This window comes from Balaenoptera physalus (genome assembly GCF_965194825.1).
Source record: "Balaenoptera physalus genome assembly, chromosome: 2".
NCBI classification, from domain to species: domain Eukaryota; kingdom Metazoa; phylum Chordata; class Mammalia; order Artiodactyla; family Balaenopteridae; genus Balaenoptera; species Balaenoptera physalus.
The window spans coordinates 153604895-153632314 of NC_138883.1; the positions used below are offsets into that span (position 1 = coordinate 153604895).

General features: G+C 42.5%; 2 long non-coding RNA genes across 4 annotated transcripts in view; one reads left to right on the plus strand and one right to left on the minus strand.

The window, feature by feature from the left end:
* The window catches only part of LOC309655273, a 204756-nt gene that overhangs the window by 156104 nt on the left and 21232 nt on the right, over window positions 1-27420 (minus strand). The gene's annotated exons all lie outside the window — the stretch shown is intronic.
* LOC309655263 lies at window positions 1408-26627 on the plus strand. Of its 3 annotated transcripts, XR_014260718.1 has the most exons (4): window positions 1408-2876; window positions 3454-14968; window positions 23373-23620; window positions 24923-26627. It is a non-coding gene; the product is annotated as an uncharacterized lncRNA (long non-coding RNA). The 3 variants fall into 3 exon arrangements; XR_014260719.1 differs by having other exon boundaries at window positions 1409-14968; XR_014260720.1 differs by lacking the exons at window positions 1408-2876; window positions 3454-14968 and adding an exon at window positions 15126-22955.

Consider the following 27420-nt stretch of genomic DNA (forward strand, 5'->3'; position numbering starts at 1 on the left):
CCCATGGCAGGAGACAGAGGGTTGACCTGTCACACAGATAACAGTTTTTTCTGTAACATGTATTTCTATGGTGACTGATTCTATTGTAGGGAGAGTTATGAAACTGATTCAAATAACCCTCTATACAGACAGATTCCTTCTTTAAAAAACTTACTTAACAGTTTAACACTGAAAAATTCACCGATGCATCAAAAAATATCAACTATAATTATATGCTAAAATTGACCATAGGTATTTTATACATACGTATATAAACTAGATTATCACAAACAATTATAAGAATTTATGAAAATAACATACTGAAAATTGTCCATATGAAGTAATTAAGCTTTTTATAATAAAATTGTGGCTGAATGATGAGTTGATATATGTAAATATATGCTATCTGTTCATCAGTTGCTTTGCTATTGTATTTTAAGATGTAGTATTTGTTTCTGTGGTGTCTACAGTACGATGAGTGCTCAGTGTCTCGTGTCCATGGATTTATTAGAACGTAGAGCTGCATGTTGACCAAGTGTTCACAATAACCCATAACTTACCCATTTGCCTTGACCAAACCCTAGCCCGGCTTCTCTCCTCCCAACAGGGCCTTGCATTTTTGCCTAGCGCGCTAGTTCGACCAGGTTCTAAGGGGTAGAAAACTTCCCCTTGACTGCTCATCCTGAGAAGCCAGAACCTGCTGACCACAGACAGAAAGGTTTCCCATGAAATGACCCCAATCACGCTGTCTGCTGGTCCCCACCACCATGGGCCCCTGCCCCCCCAAAGTCCTGTAACCCTGCTCCCCTTCCTAGAACAGAAATCCAATCCCTGTTGGATTTTGTGATGCTTGCAGACCCTGAGGTTGATGTGTTTTCCCTATTGCAATAGTCTTTTCTAATAAAGTCTCTCCACACTTAAGTCTGGATTTATTTTCATTTGACAATGGCACACACACACACACTTTTAATTGCTAGTATGAACATATTTAACACCTGCTTATTAAGTGATCTGTATGTGTCCTGTGTTGTGTTAGAGGAAGTATGATAACATATTATCACCAAGTAATTTACAAAATATACCCCTGGGATAATAGTAATAGTAATACAAGTATATGATTATGATTATGAGAAAATAAGTAACAGAGCAGTGCATGAGGCTGTTGTTGGTGTGTCCATGTAAGGTTGCCTCCCCACCCCCTTTCCTCCCTCTCTCTCTCTCCCTCTCTCCCTCTCTCTCCCTCCCTCCCTCCCTCTCTCTCCCTCTCGCTCTCTCTCTGTCTCCCCTCTCTCCCTCTCCCTCTCTTTCTCCCTCTCTCCCTCTCTCCCTCCCTCTCTCTCTCTCTCTCCCTCTCTCTCTTCCTCTCTCTCTCTCTCTCTCTCCCTCTCTCCCTCTCTCCCCTCTCTCTCTCCCTCTCTCTCTCTCTCTCTCTCCCTCTCACTCTCTCTCTGATTTTGGCGGTTTCTTTTTCTTGTTTTGGAGCTGTTGTTTTTAGTGTTTTTTGTTTGCTTGTTTGTTTTTTGTGTGTGTGCCACATCACAGCTGGAGTAAATTCCTCCCTCTATTTTTCCCCAAGATGGGAGGGTCTATTTATTATTGGTCTCTTGAAGGTGCTTATGGATCCAAGTGGGAAGTTCAAGCACTGTGATTCTAGCATCACTTGGGGAGCTTTTGTAAAATTGCCACACCCTATACCAATTAAATCAGAAATGGTGGGGGCCCGTATGCTGTACAAGCTGCCCAGGCTGTCATGGAGTGCGGCCAGGGTGAGACACACTGGTGTGTGTCTGGGGGGTGATCTGCAGATCCCCAGCCAGCGAAACAAAGGGACCCACTCTCTCATTCACTTCCTCTTCTGGCTTCAAAGCAGTTGTGACTACACTACGGGATCAAAGGGATTATGAGCTCCTGGGGCTGTGACTGCCAGCCGGCTCGCTGCTCCGTAGACCCTGAAAGGCTTTGAAGTCCACTGTGAATTCCTGTGGCCGTGGGGGAAGGGTCCAGGAGGGAAATCAAGGCCAGAATCTGCCAGGAAGAGCTGCTTTGCGTCTGCAGTGGGAAGACCACTGTCTCCACTTCCACGATCTCGGCTCCATCAGAGCTGCTCTTCGTGAAAAATGAACACTTAGTGTCTCCATGAAAGTTACAAATGACAGTTTTCAGCCATTTATTAATATGTCATTAAAAGTTTACCTGAGGTAGTGTGAAAATTTTGTAAGTGTTTGATAACCTAGAAAATAGGGAAAGATGAATTCATTGCCCACCAAAATTCTCCCATAGACACCTGGACTCTGCAGAACATAGTCCAATTCAAATATCCACTAACAACCGAAGAGAAATGCAGATTCTATCTTCTAATGTCCCATTGTATCAAAACATAACTATGTATGGTACATCCGATAGAGAGAAAGGGCATAGGGATTCTGCAGCTTTGGGACCGAATGCGATGATTGACTACAGGCACTCTGTTCCTTTTTCATGAGCCTTTCTAGGAATGCACGATCCCATAGTTTGACTTCACTGTATTTTCACGCCATAATATGGCTGATTCTAAATAATAACATGTCAGAACTACTAGGTAAGAGGGGGATAGATAACACTGCATTCTGCAATAGGGAAAAACCCCATAAGCAAATCTGCTGATTGGGCTGATGCTTGTATTTGTGTATCTTATGGAGTTTGATCACCAGGTCACTCCCCAGCAATAATTAACTATCTACATAATAACGTACCAGCAGCTAAAACTAGGTTATCAGAGTTTGGAAATAATTTACTAAGTTATTTTGGATTAGAAATAAAAGTAATGACACAGTTTAGAAAGTAAAGAATAAGTACAGAACAAATTTCACCCAAGCCAGTTGTGATCATTAAAAGTTAATCTATTAATATGCTTATAGGTAAGTTGTGTTTTATTCAAATTAATCTAATTTTAAAAATTGAGGTACCATTTTAATTACTGACGGATTGAATTAGTTATTTCTGGATATAGGAAGTCTTCATCTTTGTCCCAAAGTTGTTTATTAAAAAATATACTCTAAGAGGCATGTGCCCTACAGGCAAGAAGAGAAAGCCCGTCCCTGCAGAGCAAGGAAATATAAGCAGTAACTTGATGTGGAATAAGAAAATAGAGAGCAATCTGTATCATTCACACCTACTACCATTAGCTAATCTAGGAAAGACATATCGACTTTAAATTTTTTCTTCCTACCATAGTGAGTTGAAAGGGTAATGGTCCCTCCACCTGTTGAGAGCTCTTGTGCTGTGCAGAACCTATAACGACGAATGCATTGTACCCCTCCAGCTATTAGAACTATGTCTAAGTAGGGTTGTACTTTTATCAACTTTCAGAGAACTTTAGAACTTAGCTGTGATTTTGGCTGGATCCCTATATTTGACTGACCATCTGCAGTACTTAGATATAAAAGCAGACCAGTGATTTGCTCGGTGCCTTGAACTGAAAATGTTGTGCTCCAGGACTTAGAGACATGGCTCTTTCTGGAACTGGCTCCCAGGCCCCTGGCGTGTGCTGGAAGATCACACAAATGGTCTCTTGGACAGTTGAGAATAAGCCTCACAAGATCCTGATCTACCGTAGCTGTCCAGTGTGGGGAGGAACGTCTGCATCACCTGGGGTGGTGCCACGTGACAATTGTGAATGGCAGGCCAGCGGGGCCTGTTACTCAGCACTGTGATGAGAAGGATGCTTGCCCACAGATCACAGACAGAGAGCAGCCAGGAGCCCCGCTGCCTCCCCACAGTTGTCAGGAAGTCTATTTCAAGGCCTGACCTCAGGCGCTACCTGGGGGCCCGTTTGACCTCCCTACACCTGGACCCCTCACCTGCAAGTAAGAATGGCAATACTTACTACTCGACATGATTTTGAGAATCAAATGAGATGCTGTGTGACATCAAAACCACAGAGAACTGAAAAACAGGAGGTACTTAATACGTGCTAAATCCTTCCTCTGCTTTCAAAAAACAAATTGATTTGCTATCAAGAGAGGATGGCCAGAAAAATAGGACAGCATAATTTCCCATCCTCCTCTTTGAGAATGTACTCATATATGTGTTTATTTTTTCCCATAATAATACACAGGAAATACATTACATTTTCCAAGTGCTAGCCAAATTCTATTTAAGTTTGTTAACATACTAAATCATTGACGGACAGAGGTCGTCAGGAGGCTTTACTGCTCTCACTCAAAGTCAACATTGAGTTACCAAGATAGCTCTTTTCACTAAATGTGGTGGCATTTTGCCCAATATATTTTATGCTGTATGAAGACTTTTCACATGCCTAGTGAAAAACATTTATTTTTTCCTTTTTGGATGTGCTTTTCTCGCAATAAAAACTCCCTCTAAAACAGAGGGCAAATTTTATTTTAATGTGGAAATATATTCCAGCTTGAGAATGAATCAAAGCCACATTTTTTCCGTGGAATAAAAGCACTGTGTCATTAAGCTTTGGTGTGTTTTCACAGATGTTATTCTCCTTTTGCCTGGGCATGAGCTATCAAAATCATATTTTGCAGTTATGTGTGTGTACAGGTTGAAGCTAGAAATCAGGGAGAATATTAAGGCCACTGAAATTTCCAGCTGCCTAAATTTCTATTTTGAGTAATTCTGCCCACCTGAAAAGCAAATATTTAGAACATGTCTATGGTGAGTGGCCCTTCCCGACTCGTGATGGAACTTTTAGGGCAAAATGAACACACTGTTTCTGCTCCCTGTGCCCAGAGGGTGGGGACTAGGCAGTCCGCACTTTAAATAGTCACAGGTTGTATTACTAACCTTTGTGTCCCTTCCTGATGATTCACGCACCTGACCTCAGCTTTGACATAGCTGACAAGTTCAATTCTTAGTAGCGTAACCTTTTAAAAATACATGTTTTTACTACTTAGAATCTCTTCCCTATAAAGTGCATGGCAGTAAGTGTCGACTTCTCCCTGACTTATAAATGGAAACAAATGATCTTGTTGTCGTAAAAAAACAAAACGATACAGGGATGTGTAACCCTGATGCTGCAGTCCTGACCTACGCCATCTTTGTTGAGTGTGTACATTAGAGTAAGTCCATACGAAGCACGGATGTATATGTTTTAATAGAAATCTGTCCCAAAGGATTTTTGTAAGTTTTCTATCATTGGTTGGTGTATGTGGCCCAAGATAGAAATGGAAAAGAAAAATACAATGGAGAGAGCCTGAGACGGGGTAATGATGATGCCAGCTATGGTACAGAAGCAAGAGGATGTGGAGCCAGAACCAAGCGTGACCACTGTCCCCGTCTGCCTGGGACTGAAGGGTGTCCTGAACCAGGGCTCTCGGTGCTGACACCAGGAGCAGGTTCAGACCCACACTCCACCTTTTATTAGACTCGAAGAAGTTGGCAAACCAACTTCTCAGAGCCTCAGTTGTCTTAGTTGGGTAAAGAGGATAATATAACTGCCCCTTAGGTTTTACAGATTAGAGATGACCTGCACAAAGAGAATAGACTGGAACATCGTGGGCCCTCCGGATGCACCCGCCTCCTACAGTGCATTTTATACACACTCTCCATCAATCCCCATGACAATCCAGCCGGCTAGGGAGCCGGATCATTACCATCCCTTCTCTAGGCAGAATGACCTCCGGCCCAGAGAGGCTGGGACTCGCGGCTCCCACCGCTGGTGACTGGCTGATCTCTGCCCTGAGCCAAACCCTGGCCAGCTCTCACCAGCTGTGCCATCTGCATCAGTAAAGAATAAGGGCTGTTCTCATCATTACCTTCAGATAAAAATACAAAAGACTGGTCTTGCTCTCCTCCTCTCCACATCCCTCCTCCCACAGAGCAGTGACGCCAAAGCACTAAACTTGGGTCCCCAGCATCAGAGAGCAGCTGCCTTTGGGGTCCTGTTGAAAGTCCTGTAGATTCTGCCACAGTTTTCCAGGCCAGGGCTGAGTTTGGGTGGACGGGTCCCAAAGGAGAGGGCAGCCGTCTGCTCCCTGGCCTCCTCCGAGGCCGCTGACTCGCCCCCCACCATCATTCCTAAGCACGCTGCTGCTTCCACGTCATGATGACGCCCTGAACTACGCAGAGTGTGGGATGCTCCTCCATGATTTATTTTTGGATTTCAAGGAGCTAGACTTTCCCTTCTTTAACTATTCAAAAGTAATGGAAACCAGCACAATGCTTCCTGCCACATCTTTGTAACCAGTAGGCTTGGGAGTTCGGGCCCACAAACATTTTCCACCCTCGGTCTGCCAGGGTCATTTGTTCTTTCTTCAGCGAATCTCTGTCTGGGCTCTTGCTCATTAGTCACATCTTCAATCGATTGTGTGGTCTGAACACTTAGCCCTCGAGTCATCCTGTGGCCCTGGTCCGCCCAACTGTGCAAAACAATCTATTACATACAATTCTGTTACTTTATTACATAGAATTCTGTTACTTTAAGAAGTCAAAGGCCTGCAATTCTCTTGGTATTTTTTCATGCAGTTAATGTTGTCAGGGCTCTGGGCATTGTTGAGTGTGAGCTTCCCTGGTAGTTCAAGCCAAACTCTACTTGCCTTTCCCATCACTGGCCAATTTTTAATCCACTCTCCTGTGCTGATGTAGATGTTCTTTTTGTTTTCCATTCTGACACAAACTGGAATCTTCCAGAGCCCAAAAGTAAGACAGCAAATGACTAACATGGCTTGTTTCAGTTTAGTTACTTTGTAAATATTTTTTAAATACTCATTTTTCTATGAACCACTTAAATTAAATTTAGTGAGTTTATGGCCTTCACTTTCAAAAAAAAAGTTGGATAAATTTACATGACTCTTTAATATTTACATGAGAAAAAAAAATACTACCACCCATTTCTTTCTTTCTCCTGACTCTATCACTGCATGTCTTTCATCAGCTTTTCAGGACCCCTTGTAACCCCGGGTAATTACCATAGTACACTCATTTTTTTAAAGTTTGGTTCAGCCATTAGAGATAGACTTGAACTTAAAATATCTGCTAGGTGTCTCCCACTGATTTTGAAATTTCTCCCAGGTTTATAAAAATTAATTAGGTGAGTCTTGCTCCTATGAGAGACAACATCAATGAGAACGTTGGTTTATCTTGGATTTGTATTTTAGGGAAAAATCACTTGTGTTGGATCGCCCCCACCCCCAATATAATAAAAAAGCCAAGGCAAAATAAGCAAACCAACATAAAAGCATCACACTTTGTTCAAAGGCCCTTTAAAAATATGTAATAACGACCCAGTTAACGCTCTGCCGTTTATTTGACTATTTTCATATTGAGAAAATAGAATTGTGGAAGCTAGTAAAAAAGGGACCTATGAAACCAATATAGTATATTAGATTGTATCATATCCATGAGAGTACATGCACTTTATTTTTAGGCAATTCTGTCAGGCACAGATCATTAACTATTTTTTTTTTTAAGATTATCCCCATTTTATTTATTTATTTATTTTTATTAGTTATCTATTTTAGACACATCAGTGTGTACATGTCAATCTCAATCTCCCAATTCATCCCACCACTAACACCACCTACCCCCCTCTTTCCCCCCTTGGTGTCCATACGTTTGTTCTCTACATCTGTGTCTCTATTTCTGCCTTGCAAACTGGTTCATCTGTACCATTTTTCTAGATTCCACATATATGCGTTAATATAAGATATTTGTTTTTCTCTTTCTGACTTACTTCACTCTGTATGACAGTCTCTAGGTCCATCCACATCTCTACAAATGACCCAATTTCGTTCCTTTTTATGGCTGAGTAATATTCCATTGTATATATGTACCACATCTTCTTTATCCATTTGTCTGTTGATGGGCATTTAGGTTGCTTCCATGATCTGGGTATTGTAAATAGTGCTGCAATGAACACTGGGGTGCATCTGTCTTTTTGGGTAAATGCCCAGTAGTGGGATTGCTGAGTCATATGGTAATTCTATTTTTAGTTTTTTAAGGAACCTCCATACTGTTCTCCATAGTGGCTGTATCAATTTACATTCCCACCAACAGTGCAGGAGGGTTCCCTTTTCTCCACACCCTCTCCGGTATTTATTGTTTGTAGATTTTTTGATGATGGCCATTCTGATGATGGCCATTCTGACTGGTGTGAGGTGATACCTCATTGTAGTTTTGTTTTGCATTTCTCTAATAATTAGTGATGTCAAGCAGCTTTTCATGTGCCTCTTGGCCATCTGTATGTCTTCCCTGGAGAAATGTCTATTTAGGTCTTTTGCCCATTTTTTGATTGGGTTATTTGTTTTTTTAATATTGAGCTTCATGAGCTGTTTATATATTTTGGAGATTAATCCTTTGTCCACTGATTCATTTGCAAATATTTTCTCCCATTCTGAGGGTTGTCTTTTTGTCTTGTTTATAGTTTCCTTTGCTGTGCAAAAGCTTGTAAGTTTCATTAGGTCCCATTTGTTTATTTTTGTTTTCATTTCCATTACTCTAGGAAGTGGGTCAAAAAAGATCTTGCTGTGATTTATGTCAAAGAGTGTTCTTCCTATGTTTCCTCTAAGAGTTTTATAGTGTCTGGTCTTACATTTAGGTCTTTAATCCAACAAATCATTAGCTATTAATTATTACCATAAGCTAAATCCCCCTTTCAACATTTTGTTATACAAATTCCCAACATACCAAAAAGTTGAAAGCATTGCACAGTGAACACTCATGTAACCTCCACCCAAGTTTTGTAATTAACATTTGTTACCTCTGTTTTGTTCCTTTTCTGTCCATCTTATTGATTCCTCTGTCCATAAGTCAGTCCATTATAAGCACAATTTTAACAAGTTGAATGGCCTAATTTCCTGCCCATAGAAGTTTGGAAGTAATGGATTAGAATGGGTTTGGACAAGGAGAGTGTAAATAGCGGGCCCAATGGATCCTGGTCCATTGACGACCTTAAGATCTGATGCGGAGGGACACTCCCTGACGTGAAAGGGACAAAGTGGAAAGAAGAGTTCAGCCACATTAATGGTTGGAGGCTCTTGTGTAGAAGACTGGAGTCGTAAAGCCTTGTCATATAAGCTACGAGTCCATCCTGCCCCAGGACAGGCACTGCTAACAAGAGTCTGCCTCTCAATTAAGACTAGATATGGCCAAAGGCCCTCCTCTACTTGGCACTCCAGGCGGGCACCACCGAGGGGTCAGAGTTGCCAAGCACATGGAAACTTACTAGCCATCCATGGAAGAGTGGACACACCCTCTCTACAAACCTGAACTCCAGGGGCAGCTGTATTAGAGCCACATGTGATCAACATAGGTAACAATCCACCTGATTATTAATCAAACCTGAAATCAGTAAGTATAGAGCCCCTGATACACTCAATACCACCACTCCTCCAACTCTTGCAGATTCAGGTATTCTCCTTTTGCTTAAACACACACACATACACACACACACACACACACACACACAGAAAGAAAAGTGAAACTCTGCATTATATCCCTAAGGATTGTGAGAAGTTTCTGCTGCCTGGGCTAGACCTGAGCAGTGACAAGGAAGTTCTCAGTGTGAGGTTTTGGCCTTACAGGAAAGAAGTGAACAGTCAAGTTAAGATACAATTCATGGGACTCTGGTGTCTGGGTGGAGATAAGAGCTGGGTGCACTGGATGACCAGGTGTGCGCAGGGCACTGGAGACAAACGGTAGGTGCAAAGTTTCCTGAGTCCAGGGTGGGGATGGAGTGGATAATGAGGAGGAAGAAGAGATATACCTGAATATACAGCCAGATTTTGAACTGTGGACTTTGTTGGCATAAACATGATTTGGCTTTTATCACTGGTATACAATTTGAAAGGCCTTATTAAGACAACAAACTTCACCAAGCTTAATTCCAAATTTTTATGATTTCTTAGTGTACTAATTTCACACTGTTAAAGGTAGGGCAGAGGTTATGGAATAATCTGAGAAATAAATTATATGATTAAGACAGAAAACAGGGAACTTTAATGCATATTTTTAAAGGGCTGCTAAGAAAATAACAGTTAAATTTTTAAAAAGTCCTTGCATAGTGGGACACTTCATTCATCCAGAATATTCCTGGAAGTGGACTAGCTCATTCTCCAACCACATCATAAAGGAGGCATTGCTTAGTATACACACAGAGCAGTATATTTTGTGATAGTATGACTCTTTGAATGAAGTGAAAATGTTGCTTTTGATTCATCTTAATTTTAATGAACTAAACTGATCTGCCTTGAGGCCCGCTGACGGTATGATGCACACCCGTGGTGGTGTCTGGATTCTGTGTATATAACTTGCCCCGCCGTATTGTTTGTTTAGCTGGGCCACTGAAAAGAAAGGTTTTCCCTTTCTTCTCACTCTGAGACCCCTGAGATCAATGAGGAATGTCTAATTTCTTAGTAGGAGGCTGTAAGAAGAAGGTGGCCTTGTGAGGTTCAGAAGCTCCTTTTGTCCCCAACTGCACCCACACATAGTTGAGCTGTGTTCCCATTCTCTTTATGGTACAACTGAAGTATCGTATCTTGAGGTGGAGCCCCAGCAAGCAGGGGAGTCCTGGAGACCGTGGCACCCTGCACATGCCACCTGAGGGTGGTCTAGGGGCCAGCGGGGAAACACGGGTACAGTGTGTCTCCATGATCGTTGAGAAGATGATGAAGCAGCAAATGTGCAAAGCACACGTAGTATCTGAACATCAGCCAGACATGGGCAGAGGACAGGCTCAGGTAAACTGGACCCAGGGCCTAATGGGTCTAGTGGAAGTAAAGATTCAAAGAATGGAAAAATCTTAAACACTTAAAATCCTGCCATGGTCTAAAATATCAATACAGGCTATGTCCCTCAACAAGTGCTCTCAGGAATCCGCCGTTTAACCGTCCTTTCACTCCCAGCCTTGCATAAATGGCTCCGTTGTCAGCAATTTTTTTTAATTTACTTATTTTATTTTTGGCTGCATTGGATCTACGTTGCTGTGCTCCGGTTTTCTCTAGCTGCGGCGAGCAGGGGACACTCTTCATTGCGGTGCGTGGGTTTCTCATTGCAGTGTCTTCTCTTGTTGCAGAGCACAGGCTCTAGGCAGCCGTGCTTCAGTAGTTGTGGCTCGCAGGTTCTAGAGCGCAGCCTCAGTAGTTGTGGCGCAGGGGCTTAGTTGCTCCGTGGTATGTGGGATCTTCCTGGACCAGAGCTCGAACTGGTGTCCCCTGCATTGGCAGGCAGATTCTTAACCACCGCGCCACCAGGGAAGCCCTGTCGGCAATATTTTAGATGAAATCCTTTCATCAGCTGCTTCAGAAACAATTTGATAATTGTGTGTTCCCGGAATTACATTTTGGCTTCAAGGACTTCTGAAAAGGGCTGAATTGCTCTTTGTAGCACAGCAGAAACAAAATGATTGTGAAGATAGCTTCATAATCTGTGCACCAGACTCACTTGAGTTGTGTATTGTGCGTGAGTCCGTGTATGTGCATCCAAATTTGTGATGTATACCATCCTTTGTAGGTCCAATACCTGGCAGACATTTGGTGGCAAAAATTTGGTTGTTAAGAGAAATATAGAGGTTCTTCCTGAGCAAGGTTTCTCAAGCCACACACCCTAACTCGGATATTGATTGAAAAGAGCTTTTTTTACTTGAGTTGGGTTATTGTAAAGTGGTGTTGATTTTACAGACTGTGCTCTGGGAAGTTTCAGCTTATCTGGGACTCTGGGACGTCAGGGGTTCCCAGCTGTCCCTCTAGAGCAGCATTCTCTCTGTGACTGGGCCTGACTTTTGACACCGTGTCACCCCACTGCCCCTCACCATGTGGGTCATTTCCCCCCAGCCCCTCCCCCTCCTCATTCCCCCTCCTTATCTGTGTACTGCACACAGACAGAGTGCCAGCCATGATAGTTTCTAATTTGTATTTCTGGCTTTATTTATGGAATAGGATCAATATTATACAACAATTGTATTGATAATCCTGAAGTATACATGGCTCATATACAACAGAACAGTCTATTCTGGCAAAGCCCATGTAACAAGAAGATGTGTTTGTTTTTTTGTGGGCTGGAGGAGTGATTATGACTTTTAAAACTTTTTGCCTTTCTTAAAAAGTCTGTTTTTCTCTCCCAGTGTGTTAATTACCACAAGGACAATGGCCATTTCTGTCTCGTTCACTTTTTGATCCCCAACCCCCAGAATGGTGCTAACATACGCTACATCCTCAACCACTGTGGTCTTTCACTGAAGTATAGTTGATTTACAATGTTATATTAGTTTCAAGTGTACAACACAGTGATTCAGTATTTTTACAGATTATACTCCATTAAAAGTTATTACAGGGCTTCCCTGGTGGCACAGTGGTTAGGAATCTGCCTGCCTACGCAGGGGACACGGGTTCGAGCCCTGGTCTGGGAGGATCCCACATGCCGCGGAGCAACTAAGCCCGTGAGCCACAACTACTGAGCCTGTGCGTCCGGAGACTGTGCTCCGCAACGGGAGAGGCCACGACGGTGAGAGGCCCGCGCACCACGATGAAGAGTGGCCCCCACTCGCCGCAAGTGGAGAAAGCCCTCACACAGAAACGAAGACCCAACACAGCCAAAAGTAGATAAATAAATAAATTAATTTTTAAAAAAAAGTTATTACAAGATAATGGCTATAATTCCCTGTGTTGTACAATATATCCTTGTTGCTTACATATTTTTTACATAGTAGTTTGTACCTCTTACTCCCCTACCCCTATCTTGCCCCTCCCCTCTTCCCTTTGTTCCCTATATCTGTGAGTTTCTACTTTACTATATACATCTGTTTGTTTTATTTTTTGGATTCCATATATAAGTCATATCATACAGTACTTCTCTTTCTCTGTCTGACTTAGTTCACTTAGCATAATACCCTCCACGTCCATCCATGTTGTTGCAAATGGCAAATTTTTATTCTTTTTTATGGCTGAGTAATGTTCCATTGTATATATACATCTTCTTTATCCATTCATTTGTTGATGGACATTTTGGTTGCTTCCGTATCTTATCTATTGTAAATAATGCTGCAACGAACATAGGGGTACATGTATCTTTTTTAATTAGTGTTCTCCTTTTTTCTGGATATATACCCAGGAGTGGAATTGCTGGATCATGTGGTAGTTCTAGTTTGAGGTTTTTGAGGAACCTCCATACTGTTCTCCATAGTGGCTGCACCAATTTACATTCCCACCAACAGTGTACAAGGGTTCCCTTTTCTCCACCAGCATTTGTTTTTTGATGATGGCCATTCTGACAACAACTGTGTTTTGAATGAATACCTGGTGGACATCTAGCAGGTCCTCTCCCTCCAGATGGATTCCCTGAGCAGCTCAGAGCTTCATGCCCCCAAGAGAAGGTGCTGCGGGGAGCCCAGGAGGCAGTCGGAGGGGGGTCCTTTCATGGCACAGCTAGGAATGGCCAGGGGGGATCTCAGCAAGGGCCTGAGTCTCCAAAGTTGCAGTAACTTGTCAGGATGTCCCTTCTCATTCTAAACAAATACTTACTTTTGCACCAATTTTTTGTATTCATAACTTTGCTCTTTTTCTTAAAAAGAGGATTCTAGGACTTGTAGAAGTTTTAGGCTCCACAAAACGTGGCTCAGCCCCACAAAAGAGGTGAGTTAATATTTTTCTGGAGAACTCGTTTTCCTCTCATTCTGTTCCTTCTCTGCCGGCTTTCCCACCTTCTTCTTCCACCATCCCCCTTTCCTGCCATCTGTCCATTTAACAATCATGGGGGCACAGTAATGGGTCTTCAACACCATCGGCAGCCGTATAAGTAGGGATGTCTCTTTTGCCGACAATCTGGGACTCATGATGTTGTGAATGTTTATCCCCCTCCCAGCTCTACAAAAACTGTAGACATTTTAGGGTCCCACATCCCACTCTGATTAGCAGCCTAAGAAGTGGATTTTTTTCTCCCAATCCCCGCTCATTACCAGGATTTGCGAATCTGGCCTACCTGTGTCAATCTCATGCTTGAAACCAGGTTTTGTGGTTTGTTTTTTTTTAATTTAAAGCCGCTAAATATATTTCCAAATTAAGAGTACATGATTTATTGTTCAAATTAATAATCAGAATGAACATTTACTTGTGTTTCCTTTTTTTTTTTTTTTTTCGCCATGCCACACAGCATGCAGGATCTCAGTTCCCCGACCAGGGGTCAAACCCAGGCCCCCTGCAGGGGAAGCTCGGAGTCTTAACCACTGGACAACCAGGGAAGTCCCTTGTGTTTCTTTTTTTATAATTTGTATCTTGCCTGCTATGAATAAGGGTCTGAAACATCTGTGTTATCCTTATGAGGACACTGATCTTTCATGTTGCCTAATTTCAGGAATGTTATAAAGGTTCTCTTCCACCAAAATATTTACACAATTTTAAGTCTGAAATCCCACTCTTAGAGAATGTTTTCGATTTCTCGTGCCTTCCAGGATTCTCTAACCAGGAGCAGCGGTTGTTGGTGAGGGCAGTGCCCTAGGCCCTGGGAGCATCAGCTGCATCACTCAGCGAGGGGTCTGGGCTCAGCGGACTCTGCCCACCACAGGGTCTGTAAGAGCAGCACAGGTGTTTATGGCCCCAGCGCCCTCTCCATTCCATCAATTCAATGCTGGGATAGGGTGGCCAGCCTGGTACTTAACTCTCAGGGCTGGAGTCTGGGAAAGGGACCGCTGTAAGAAGAGGCTTCCTGTTACAGCCCAGAGCCATGCTGCTGGCCCTGGACATTGGGTTTTGCTGCTCTCCTTCACTGGGGATAAAGGGAATCTTGTTGACCTGCACCTCTCCTTGGGCCCAGGTTCACTTCATTTCGGGAACTGTCGTGGGAGGAGGAGCCGAAACTGCTGCCAGGCTTGCAGATCTGATTTCAGCAAATCGTCCAGCAGCCCAGCCCAGCGCCCGGGAACAGGGGAGACACAGCACAGCGCACCGCTGACAGGACTCAGCAGGGAGCGCGCCCCCCTCCCCGCTCCGGGCCCCACCGTTTCTGTGGAAAACATTCCCCAGGGCTCTTGCAAGAGGATGACTCATCTCAGGAGGTATTTTTAGGAATCAGTTAACTTGCATTTAGCTTAGAGAGGCAGGATCCAATTCGAGAGGAGCTGTGAGCCGTTACACACAAGCTGTTTTGAGTGTTGTGATTGTGCCACGGTTTCTGGGTCTGCGGATTGAGTCATCTTCTGGTGAAGCAGACGGGAAAACAGAAAGAGACTGTTGCTACAACAGGGCATCTGATAAGATGCTAAAGAAATCAATGCCAGTAACAGCATTATATTTATCTTTATAGGATCACACCTGCTGGTTCCAGGCACATCTTGTAATACTTGGTTACATTTTGCAGAGTCACTCCTGGGCATTTTAAGGATTACATTAGAATATCAGCACTGGTCTTAGAGGCAGAGGCTAATGAGGTAAAATGCCCTTTTACACACGGTTGACTTCAGGAGGTGCTCATATATTTATTTGTACCTTGAGTTTCAAACCCCTGGAAAGGAGCAAAATGAGACAGCAGACGATGCCTGCAGGAGGAGTTGATGTGGCCGGGACCCCTCTCCCTGGAAGGCTGGGAATCTCCCCAGTGCGTGTGTGTGTGTTCACGTGTGTGTGTGCATATGTGCATGTGCAGGTATGTGTGCATATTTTGTGAGTGTGTGTGCTTGTGTATATGTGTATGTTTTGTTTGTGTATTTATGGGTGTATGTACATATTTGTGTGTGTGTATTTGCCTGTGTGTATATGCATGTGTGTTTGCAGGCATGTGTGTATCTGTATGTATATTTTTGTGTATGTGTGTGTGTGTGTGTGTGTGTGTTTTGTTTTTGTGCGTGTACGTGTGTGTCTGTGTGTGTTTAGTCGTGCGTATTGTGTGTAGATGTGTGGGATACATGTTTATGTGTGTGTTTGGGTATGTATATTTGATATGTATATGTTTTAATTTGCCCATGTGTGTGTATTTGACATGTGTATATGTGTGTTTGTGTGTATGTGTATTTATCTGTGTGTGCCTGGGTGTGTGCTTGGTTGCGTGTATTGTGTGTACGTGTGTGGGGCCCATGTTTTCACGTATGTGTGTTTGGGTGTGTGTGCTTGGTTAGTACACAAACAGTCCAGTTATGCACATGTAGGTCTACCCAGAAGCTAGTGGGTGAGTGAGTGAGTGGTTTGTGGAGTTTTCAAAGCTGAGAAATAGAATCTTTGTTTCAGTGGCAGGAAAAGGAAATTCTCCTCTCAGATGCCCAGAGAGTGATGGTTCAGCTCAGTGGGGCTTACTGTGGTGGAATTTCTCGTCTTCCAGTAATGATCAAAAGCCAAACAAAACAAAAAACAAAGCAAGTGTCAAAAAAAAAAACCTTTAAAAATTGTGGCTGCCCTATCATATTCCTCTCACTGTTGCTGCTTTTCTCCTACATTCTGCGCCCCCTCCCCCAGATATTTACATCACTTTTCTGAGTTGGTTTCCTTTGTGTACAAGTTCCACCCATCCTCCCCAGGGCATGTGAGTCTGTGCTGACTGATCCTGCACCTGGTATGGCCCGGATTTAACCCACATTCATGAACTTAAAAGGCGATCCTTCTCCAAGTGGAGCTGTGCTCGCCCAGAGCTCTCCCAGCGCCATTTCACAACCGTCCCCTCTTTCACCATCAGTATTATTAAAACAGATGGTGTCTTTCCACTGCAGCAGGGAGCTTCAACAACCAATTTTAGAGAGTAAATTGCAAAGCTGACGTTTCCTTTTAAATAAGCAAAGGATAGCGGATCCAGTTCAGCCAAGAGAGAAAGCCAGATCTCAAATTTCACCCGAAATTCAAGCCACTGTAAAGCAGTCCTTTGCTAAAAAAGAAAGAAGAAAAACCCTATGTGGGATTCTTATGTTGGAACTTTGATCACGGTTTTCTCCTTTCACTGTGGGTGAAAAGCAGAAATAGTCCATGGTCTCTTTGACAGTATTTTTGCCTTGGCCAAAAATGAGGAAGTACTAGATAATTAATGCAAAATCTTGTTTCAATGTAATTTCCAGTCGTTGTTCCACACTCAAAAATATTTGGCTAACCTGGAGAAGCAGCTGAACCCTAGGGTAATAATTTTATCCAAATGGCCACTATTTAAGAACTACTAATTACTAAAATGAACTTTCCAAAGATAATTTTTTGTTAAATTACAGTCAAGTGCTCCCATTTAGATGCAAATAGGATAAGAAAAAAAGAATACTTTAAAAATATGCACCCTTTATTTTTCCTAGGTATAATGTCCAAACTGCCTATATACTTAATTTAGTCACTATCCCTTCTCCTCCAAATTTCCAAGAACTCTCTCTTCTTGCTGCAAGGCACATGGACAGGCGTGGTATTTCCCCCTCGTGTCAGCAGAATGACCAGGCCTTGATATTTGCATGTTTCCCCAGTTATTGTTGCTCAGCTCATGATTACAGAAAAATGAATTATGGCCCTGCCTACACAATATTATCTCTACATTATACATAAAATACAGCAATCAATGTGATATGTTGTTTTTGTACATGAATGAAAACATCTGAAAGAAAATCTTTACATGTACTTGTAAGTGGTGGTACTTTAAGTCCAGAATAACATGAAACCTACTAACTGCCTGCAGCTGTCTTCCAACTCGATGATTTAAAACTTCTGGGCACTTTTTTTCCCCTTCATCACACAGTAATCAAGGGTAAGGACACACTTATAGTTGGAACATTCTATAAGGTTAGAATAGGGCAATCTACAAATCACAAAGCCCTGGCCTTGAAGTCATGAGAGACTGACTTCCAATTTTCTCACCATTGTCTCCCTAGGGTGCCTCACTGTTCCTGATATAGTTCCAGTGCTTGAAGCACTGCTGCACGAATGAATGAGAACCACTCTGGCTTCTAAAACACCCCCCCTCCATTTCCAGGTGTTTTTCTAGAGAAGTGAGGAGAGAAAAACTGACTAAACTCTGCCATATTAGTTTTTTCAAATCACCTGTAATTAGGATACCCACTCATCACAATTTTGAACATTTTGCAATATATTCTTCTTTTCAAATTTACTTTTCATTTACCGAAGTGGGATTATATTGTATTGTTTCAAAACACATTTTATAATGAGGTCAATCTACATTACAAAAAAAGGGAATATGGTCTTGGTAGCATTTGCATTTTCTTGTAAACTCTAACATCTTCTGGTTTTTGCCTTTGTTTCAACTGAGAGTTTTGCTTTTTTTCAAGTAGACCTCAAGTCCACTAGTAGCCAGACATGACCTGTAGGTTTTCCAGGAAATGCCTCCTGTTCTGTTAAATGTCGCATCATAATTCCATAAAAGTCTCATGTCTTGGCTCAGGCTGCTACAGCAAAACAAAACAAATCAAAAAATGCATAGATTGGGGGTTTAGGCAGACATTTATTTCTTATAGTTCTGGAGGCTACAAGTCCAAGATCAAGGTGCCAGTGGACTTGGGACCTGGTGAGAGCCCTCTTCCTGTCTTGCATACGGCCGCCTTCTCACTGTGTTCTCACTTGGGAGAGAGAGAGAGAGAGAGAGAGAGAGAGAGAGAGAGAGCTCTGGTGTCTCTTCCTCTTCTTATAAGGACACTAATCCTACCATGGGGACTCCAACCTCATGACGTTATCTAACCCTAATCACTGCCCACAGGGCCTACCTCCAGATACTGTCCCACTGGGGGTTAGGCTTCAACATCTAGGTTCTGGGGGACACAAACATTCAGTCCACAGCACCTCATCAGTGTGAACCATAAAACATTAAATGCGTTCATTGGCTCTGAATTTATTCAAAGAGAAGAATTATCAATCTTCCACCTCTAGCATGAAACTTGGAAGCAGATCAATAGCAAAACACATTTCTACAAAAGAGCATAGACTTTTAGGCATAAACTTTGTATTTAACATATTCTCTGACACTTAACTGGGTCTCAATAAATATTTTTTAGTCAATAAATGAATATAGCTGAATCTCAGTGAAATTCATAGGATGTTATCTATAAGGTCCAATTAATCTAACTAAATGATTTAACCTGGTGAATAGAGTTTAATGGGGTTTTTTTTTCCATACTAAAAAGTGCCTGCTGAAAAATGACAATGTTGTTTCAGCATGATTGATATTGAACAATTCCTGCTGACAGTAAGGGTCATTAACTTCATTTACTTCTTGAAGTCACTCCTCGTACAGAATCATAAGATTGTATCATCTGCATAAAGGAAAATGTTTATCATCTTATTTCTTATATTTATAAATGGTATTGTCACAAATTTGGGGAAGTTTTGAAAATGTGGGTAGGCTAAGAACATGACTGTCTGCATGCATAAGCAGTCTCTTTCAAAAGAGTTTAAGATGTGTAACTAATACTTATTCACCAGCTCACTTATTTTCATCAATACATTTTTTAATAGACACAGTCCCTAAGTTCTTATCATTTTTTCCCAAACTCCAGTGATTCAGGATGGCTCATTTTAATAAGTCCAAGGAAGGGCTTATGATAAAAAAATCAAATACTGAATTATGAATTGTGGTAGAAAGAACACTAAGCTATAAATTTAATAAATTAAAAAAATGTTTTGACCTTGTCGGTAGCTAAATTCTATGGTCCTCAAAGACTTATTTTGCCTTCCTGGACTTTATTTTTACCTGAAAATGAGAGTTTGAAATTGGCAAATGCTGATTACGCTTTTAGTTGTTAACATTCACAATTCTCAGTCACTCAAGTTTGCGATCAATTGTGATAGGTGGTAAAACCAAGGGGTTTGGGGGGGGCGGTGTCCCAGAATGCTTCCTGCACTGGCGGGGCTGGTGTTTCTAAGTGCCAGAGACCAGTTGTCTGTTCACTCATTTCCTCTTCCTCCTGGAAAATGGCAGGACCACATTTACCAGAGTTCCTTGTGGTCATGTGACAAAGTGGCAGCCAATTGAATGTGATAGTAAGTGATGCACACCCCTTTCATGCTCTTTATTTTGAAAATAAAACTCTTCCATGCACAATCCTCCAGGCTATCTTCCCCTTAACCCCCTTGATGTGCACAGCCTTGAGGGTCTTGATGTGGGTGGAGCCATAAGGTGTAAGGACCTGGGTCTCTGGATCACCACCTGGAGGAAAGCCAGAGCCACCCACTCACCCACTAGGAATACCCATTTCTGCACATCCCTTGAGAAGGAAACAGACCTCCATCACTTGGTGCCACTTAATGGGTTTGTGTGTCTGCTGGTTACAGCAGCTAGCACTGCCCTAGCCATTGCACTCTTTTTCCAAAGAACTGTGTGGATGACTTGTCGTGTTTAAAAATTTCTTCAAAACTGCCAGTCAGGTAACAAGCACAGTCATCTATGTGGGGACTCAGACAATGATGTCCCGCTTGTTTGGCAGTTGTAGCTTTGTTGGAGTTAATGGTTGAGACTGAAAGGCTTGAATTTCCTTACTACTGCTCTTTTTCTTTCTCTGTTTTAATCTTGTGAAGTGCTGTGGGGCTGTCATGCAGACACCATATAAATTATCTCTGGACGTACGTGTGTATGTCGATTTGTTCTACTAAATTTAAGTTAACACGTCCCCTTAGTTCATTATTCAGAGAGCTGTCTTCTGACCTATGTCTTAAAGACAGCCTAGGAGATTTGATTTACATGCTCCTATTTCAATGCCTGTGCACAGTCAGAGAAGAAAGAAAATTAAGTCAAGAGTGGGAGGTGCTTTCTCTGTTAGAAGATTGAGGCTGAGAGTGACTTAAACAATGCCACATCCAGGCGGCTGTTCCATTTTCTGAACCTGCTCATGTTTCTTGCTTCTGGAATAGATGCACAGGATTTCAGAACAAAGAGGCCTGGGAAGGATGGACACTGTGATATTGGTGCTCCAGCAACTGTGTTTTCAGATTATCCGCTACGTGATTTTAACATAAATCATGACAAGGAGAAAAGACTACAAAAATAAAAACTCTCTCCTCTGCTTTGGTTCATGGACTCTACTCTGCATTACCATGCTATTTCTCCATATTTAATCATTTCCACTTCATCCCAGTGAACTTTATATAATACCTCTATAGGAAACAAGATTTTCATGAGTCCTTGACTGTTTCTCTAAGTGTTTGCTGTGAAAGTGAATGTACATAAGAGCAGAGAAATCTGAGTAGATAAGAGTGAAGAGCTCATGCCTTGATCCTGGGTGGTGAAATTTCTAGTGTCTGCTTTCCTGGGTAAGTGAAGACACTGTCTAGAGGTGCATGACTCCAGAGTGCATTATCAACCTATGGGGGTGGTTGAGTAAGGAGTTTATGCTCCAGGAAGTAATGAAAAGGCTCATGGTTCTAACTTCTAAGGATGACCTTTCCCAACTGAAATAAAACCTCTTTCGGTACCAGTTACAAGCTATCTGAAACTTCATTTGGTTGAATTGAATTATCCAAACCAAAAGATTGACTGAATAATTCAATTTGGTCAAATACTTCATTGGTTCAGACACCCCATCAGCCACCCTGTACCCTGGTCCATGTGGAGCAGGCAGTAGCAAAAACGGTGTCTGAGGGTCAGAAAATACTCGCTTTATTTGAGCATAGAAAGATTTGAACTGCCGGAGTTTTATATTAAAATGAAATAATTTCCTCCATTGGAAAATAGATTTTATAAGTTAGTTCTTGAACAGTATAAATTAATTACCAGTGGAAAATAACAATGCCATAAGTAGAAGAAAATGAATACTGAGAAGGGAAATGGAAGTGACAAAAAGGATGTTTTTAGTACACAACTTTTCAAGAGGTCAGCTCTGTACACAAAGATACTTGATGGGTTTCCTATCGACATTGAAACAAATTACCACAAATGTAGCAGCTTAAAATAGTGCAAATTTAATATCTTACGGTTCTGGAGGTGAGACGTCCAAAATGGGTCTCACTGAGCTAACACCAAGGATCGGAAGAGCTGCATTCTCTCTCGAGGCTCTAGGGGAGGATGTGTTTCCTAGCCTTTTCCAGCTTCTAGGGTAACCTGCAGTCCTTAGCTCCTGGCCCCTTCCTCCATCTTCAAAGCCAGAAATGTAGCATCTTCTAATCTCTCCCTGACTTTCACCTCCTCCCTCCCTACCTTAGAAAGACCCTTGTGATTACATTGGACCCCAGACAATCCAGGACAATCATGCCATCCCAAGGTCAGCTGACTGGCAAATGTAGTTCCATCTACTAGCTTAGTTCTCTTTACACATAACCTAACACATTCACAGATTCTGTTATTAGGATATAGACATTGAGGGGTAGCAGAATATGCCACACCAGAATACGCCACTGTGCCATAAGGATTATTTGGAGCTGAAGACAAGTGAGAAGAAGCAAATACAAGAAAAGCTCTCTGTCCTCCCCCATTTGCCTAAAAGCAGGAAATAAATGTGTAAAGGTGTCCCCTCCCGTCTCTTCTAGAAAGGACAGAAGTTAATCACCAAGGACAACTCTAGAAACTGATCAGCCCAGAGCTGGCAGCAGAGGAATCCACACAACACACTTACTAACTGGCCTTTATCTCCCAGTAGTTCCCCAGAGTATTTGCCTTCATATACCTTGCTGACCCTAAAACCACAAGTCCCTTTCCTTTGTCTTGTCATGTTTCTGAAAGTGTATTTTCCTTTGTTAAGATGCTCTATAAGCCCCAGTTCTATCCACCCCTTTGAGTTACTCACTGCTGAGTTTTCTGCGTGTATGAGCGCTGCACGTTACAAAAGTTCTGCTTGTTTTCCCCTTGTGAATCTCTCTTCTGTCTGTCTAATTTACAAGCCCCAGCCAGGAACCTAAGATGGCCAGAGGAAAAAGAAAAATTTCCTCTCCTAGAACATTTTTGGGGAGGTGCATTATCTGCCGACCACAGATACTTACTACCATTTAAAGTTGAGTAGGTTGTTTCTAATTCATGCAGTTATGGCATCATCCACTCAGCAAGTGTTCATTAAGTGCACACTCAGCACCAGGCACTGTACAGACCGTGGAGTCAGAGTGCTGAGCGTGACTGATGGGGCTCTGCCTTCGTGGAGCATGGATTGAGACCCAGAGGTAAGGGGAAATACCAAGGGAGGCTACAGAAGCACAGCCAGGATGACCTCAGCATCTCCTGCAGCCAGCTGGAGGGGACGTGGATATGTCTGGTGCAAATCTTGGTAGACACTGATAGATGTACCTGGTCCAGGCCAATAGGATGGGCCCAGACGTCACAGTACTAAGACCCTGCTCCCTGCCAGGGAAGATAGGATTTAATAGAGAATCGCTTTTCTTTCTGACAGCCCTACTTCCCCTCTGTTCCTGGCCCCGGCATCATCCTAACCTTTCCCCCCAGAATTCTCAGCCCCCAACTGCCTCTTCCCTTCCTTCTCTAGTCTTTTCTCTTGCTGGCTATTTGTAGGGAGAAAATGTTTGGAACAGAGAGATAAAACCCTCTTATAAAAAAATCATCAAATTCCACTCTGGTTGCAGGACGTCCCTGGTCACTGCCGAGCTTCCTGGCTCAGACCCAAGCACCCCGCAGCGCTCCACCCGCCACCCATCCTCCACGTCTCCTTCGTGCAGCCAACTGCCAAGACCTTTCGTTTCCCGTCTCCCTTCCGCCTCTGGCAGCACCCTGCACAGCCATGTTTCTAACATGCCGACGAGACAGAAAACGCTTGCACCAGTGTCCACGGCTGAGATTTCCAAGTGCAGGTCAGGGAGAACCTGAGAAAGAGGTGAATCCCTAAATGAGAAACAGCTGATCAAGAAACGTGAAAGAAATGCTTTTACTGTCTAGTAATGAGGATTCCATCAGCATACAATTGTATTCGTTAAACATCCCATCAACATTGTGATATTTTGGGCTTACATCATGCACTCCAAGGAAAATATTTAATATATGGATAAATTTAGGAGCTGCTGTTGGAAACGAAAATAGCTAATGTTTTAGGTAATGGTTGTTGATATTAATAGAAAGTACTCTGCTTTCAACGTCCACTTCTATAAACAGATCCCGTTTCCTCTGCTGCTGTACCAAAAACAACCTCTTTATAATTCCCTTCCTAATTCTTTTCTCAATATTAGTTTTCACTTTAAAATCTCATTTACTTTGTTATCTACATAACTGACTGTTAATCACCAAATTTAGTCATGGAGATTTCAAAGAAAACAAGGGGGGGTGTGGGACTCTCCAAGTGCTGGCATTTCTCTGGTTTGCTCCTTATTATAAATAAACAAACTCCAATATATGCTCCTAACTCTCCCATTCCTTTCCTCCTCCTCCTCTTCCTCCTTTTTCTTCTTCTTCTCCTTCTCCCCTGTCTTCCGCCTCCTTCTCCTTCCTCTTCCTCTTTTTTTGAGATTTATATCTGTTCAGGAATCAACACAGTTATACACAATTCATTCAAAGAACATTTACTCTGAAACCTGGAGTATTCACTAGCACCAGCCTGAGGAAATTCTTTGGGACCTGGACAACATAGCATTCCCATTGCTGTGTCATTTCCTCCAGTAGGTTCCACTGGAAAGGACTGGAAATAACACAAACACCACAACTGATAGGGGTATGATTCACAGCTTCTATGGACAATGTGGATCTGTAGATAGATCGATCGATCTATACATAGATCCATATTGTCCATAGAATATAGACATGTATTTATATATAGATATAGATAAATCTCCCATGAAAACATCTGCTGAAGCATCCTGTTTAGTGGGAGTTCCAAATGTAATCTGGAGTGGAACCCAGTACACATCAAGGAAATCCAGATTGCCATAAATACCAAGCTGCCCAGGACAATGAAATATACTAGAAACTAGAACATACATTTCAAATATAAAAGTCGTCATTTATTTAGGACTAAAACTATATCTCCTGTGAGTAGAGTGGACTTATAAAGAGTAGCCCCAGCTCACATTGACAAAACATGGTAATTCAAAAATACAGCCTGCCCGGTGACTGAGTCAGCTTTGCAGGGAGGATTAAACATTTCATGGCCAGTAAAACTGACCCCAACTTTTCTTTCTTTGGGCAGAAATGCAGCTGAGAATGAGCAGCTCTGTGCTATGAATGATCAGCAGACATGTGTCTCTTCTCCATCTTATTTGTGTCTGGTGCTGTGCAAGTAGTGAGCAAGGCAGACAAGAGCTCTGCCCTCAGTGAGCTGGTTCCTTGGAGGGCGTGAAAGCAAGGACTGTAGTGCTCCAGAAGAGAGAAAAAGACCACATGCAGCAGTGGCTGCGTGCATGGAGATGAGCTCAGTGGGCTCCCCTTCTAATTCCGGTTCCACCACGGACAGGATACACCCCTCTAAACCTGAGCTCCCATGTGTGAAATAGGAGCTGTCCTACTATCTCTTGACATTGTTGAGTACATGTGATGACACATGTAAATGCCCACAGAGGATCATGGCGCATGGCAGCATTCACATGTGTTAGCGATGGCTATTTTTACAAGATCTTTTCCTGTGTAGTAGCTTTTACACTTAGGTCCCCATTCTATGAATTGTATACCATCCAGGCAAATTATAGTTTTAAATTCTCAGTAACATGCATGCTTTCTCTGTCTGAGGAAGTAACTTGCAGATAACAGCATTAGCTCTCTGTTTGCCATTACGTTCCGGTTCCAACTACAGCATGACATGATGGAAGATGATCCGAAATGGGGGGGTTTCGTGCCTCCGCTTTCCAAGGAAAGAATGAACCAAACGAATACAGGACAGCTCCTATCTTGGGTTTTACTAAAACCCTAGTCTCAGAGTCTGCTTCTGGGGACCCCAAATTAAGACAATGAACACTTTGTTCCCTACTTTTGTTAATTCTTTGCACTATCCATTTTTTAAAGGAGCATGAATTCAAGGAACACTAGATGCTGTTATATTTAAATGAGTTAGCAATTATAACAAAGATTTTTGGTAGCTTCCTTAATGGGTGACACAATTCTTAGGAACCAAAAAACTATCACTCTTGTGACAAGGTCTGCAGTGAAGTAAAATGAAGTATGTGTGCTGTGGCTTCCAGCTGCCTCGGTTCAGCTCTCGATACATTGATCTGGGGAAGGTCTCTCAACAACCAATGAGGAAGATACCATTATTATTCCCATTTTGTACACCAGGCAAGTGAGAGGAAGTGAGGTCAAGGCTACGCTCCCCGTAACTGGTAGAGAAGATTGCTAACGTGGGTTTTCAATTTCTGTACCATCTGAAAGTTTGCAGTGTCAACTCTGTTAGCCTGGATGATCAAGAGTTAAATCCATTTTATTAATCTGACTTCTATCTCGGACTAGAATAAGCAGCCATGGCTATTTTTGTGACTTTGTGTGTGTGCACATGTGTGTGTGCTGCCTCATTCACCAAACACAAGAGGGCCAACAGGAGGGCCAAAGGAATTTGCCTGTATTACTCTAGTTCACAAATTTTACCAGGCTAGTGATGTAGTAAAAACAAGTCTGTAGTCTTTATTTTGTTGTAATTCTTCAAGTATGGTTTGACTACATACTTGAGGGCATGCGATTTTCTTTTTTACCGTATTAGACTGTGAATTCTGGTAAACTTTGCTTTTGGGATAGGAGGGGAGGTCATAGTCCATGAAAAGGAAATTGGGTGGGACAGAGACTCTTGAATTTGGAAAAAGAGGAAACCCTGATACTGCAATGAAAAATAAACCATAACTGAAAATGTATGAACAAATGGACTGTGAGTAAATCCTATGCATCTGAATTAAAGCAGATGGAAAATCTGGTCAACTTCTCATTCTGTAGGTAATTAAAGTTAACCATTTGTGGAAATTGCATAATTTTAACTTATTTTCAGTATTGGCAAAATGTGAGATTCCTTTTATTTGGGGCTGTCTGAAAAGAGGAATTGGCTCAACTCTACTTGTCCCCACAATAGGCTGATTTTCCTCTGTATGTTGTTCATTTTGTCTCAAAACTATTGGAGGGGGCTTCCATGGTGGCGCAGTGGTTGAGAGTCTGCCTGCCAATGCAGGGGACACGGGTTCGAGTCCTGGTCTGGGAAGATCCCACATGCCGCGGAGCAACTAGGCCCGTGAGCCACAACTACTGAGCCTGCGCGTCTGGAGCCTGTGCCCCGCAACAAGAGAGGCCGCGACAGTGAAAGGCCCACGCACCGAGATGAAGAGTAGCCCCCGCTTGCCGCAACTAGAGAAAGCCCTCGCACAGAAACGAAGACCCAACATAGCCAAAAATAAATAAATAAATAAATAAATTTATTAAAAAAAAAAAAAAAAACTATTGGAGGCAAACGTTCCCTTTCCCCAGCAACTCCTCACTACCAACAATACCTCCTGACTGATCTTAATCGCACTCCTCATTGCTCTTATCTTGTTGGCTCCAAGTTTGTATTTACACGGCCTGTATTTACTCTCTAGTGCTGACTCATTAGATGTCAGCATTATTTTTGTCACATTTCTTCTTTCTCAGAGTGCTTGGAGTTGGTACCCATCCTGGCCCTTGAGGGACCAATGCCCATCTTGGTGAATGTCTTTCATGGGTTCCCACGATTAGGAGTCA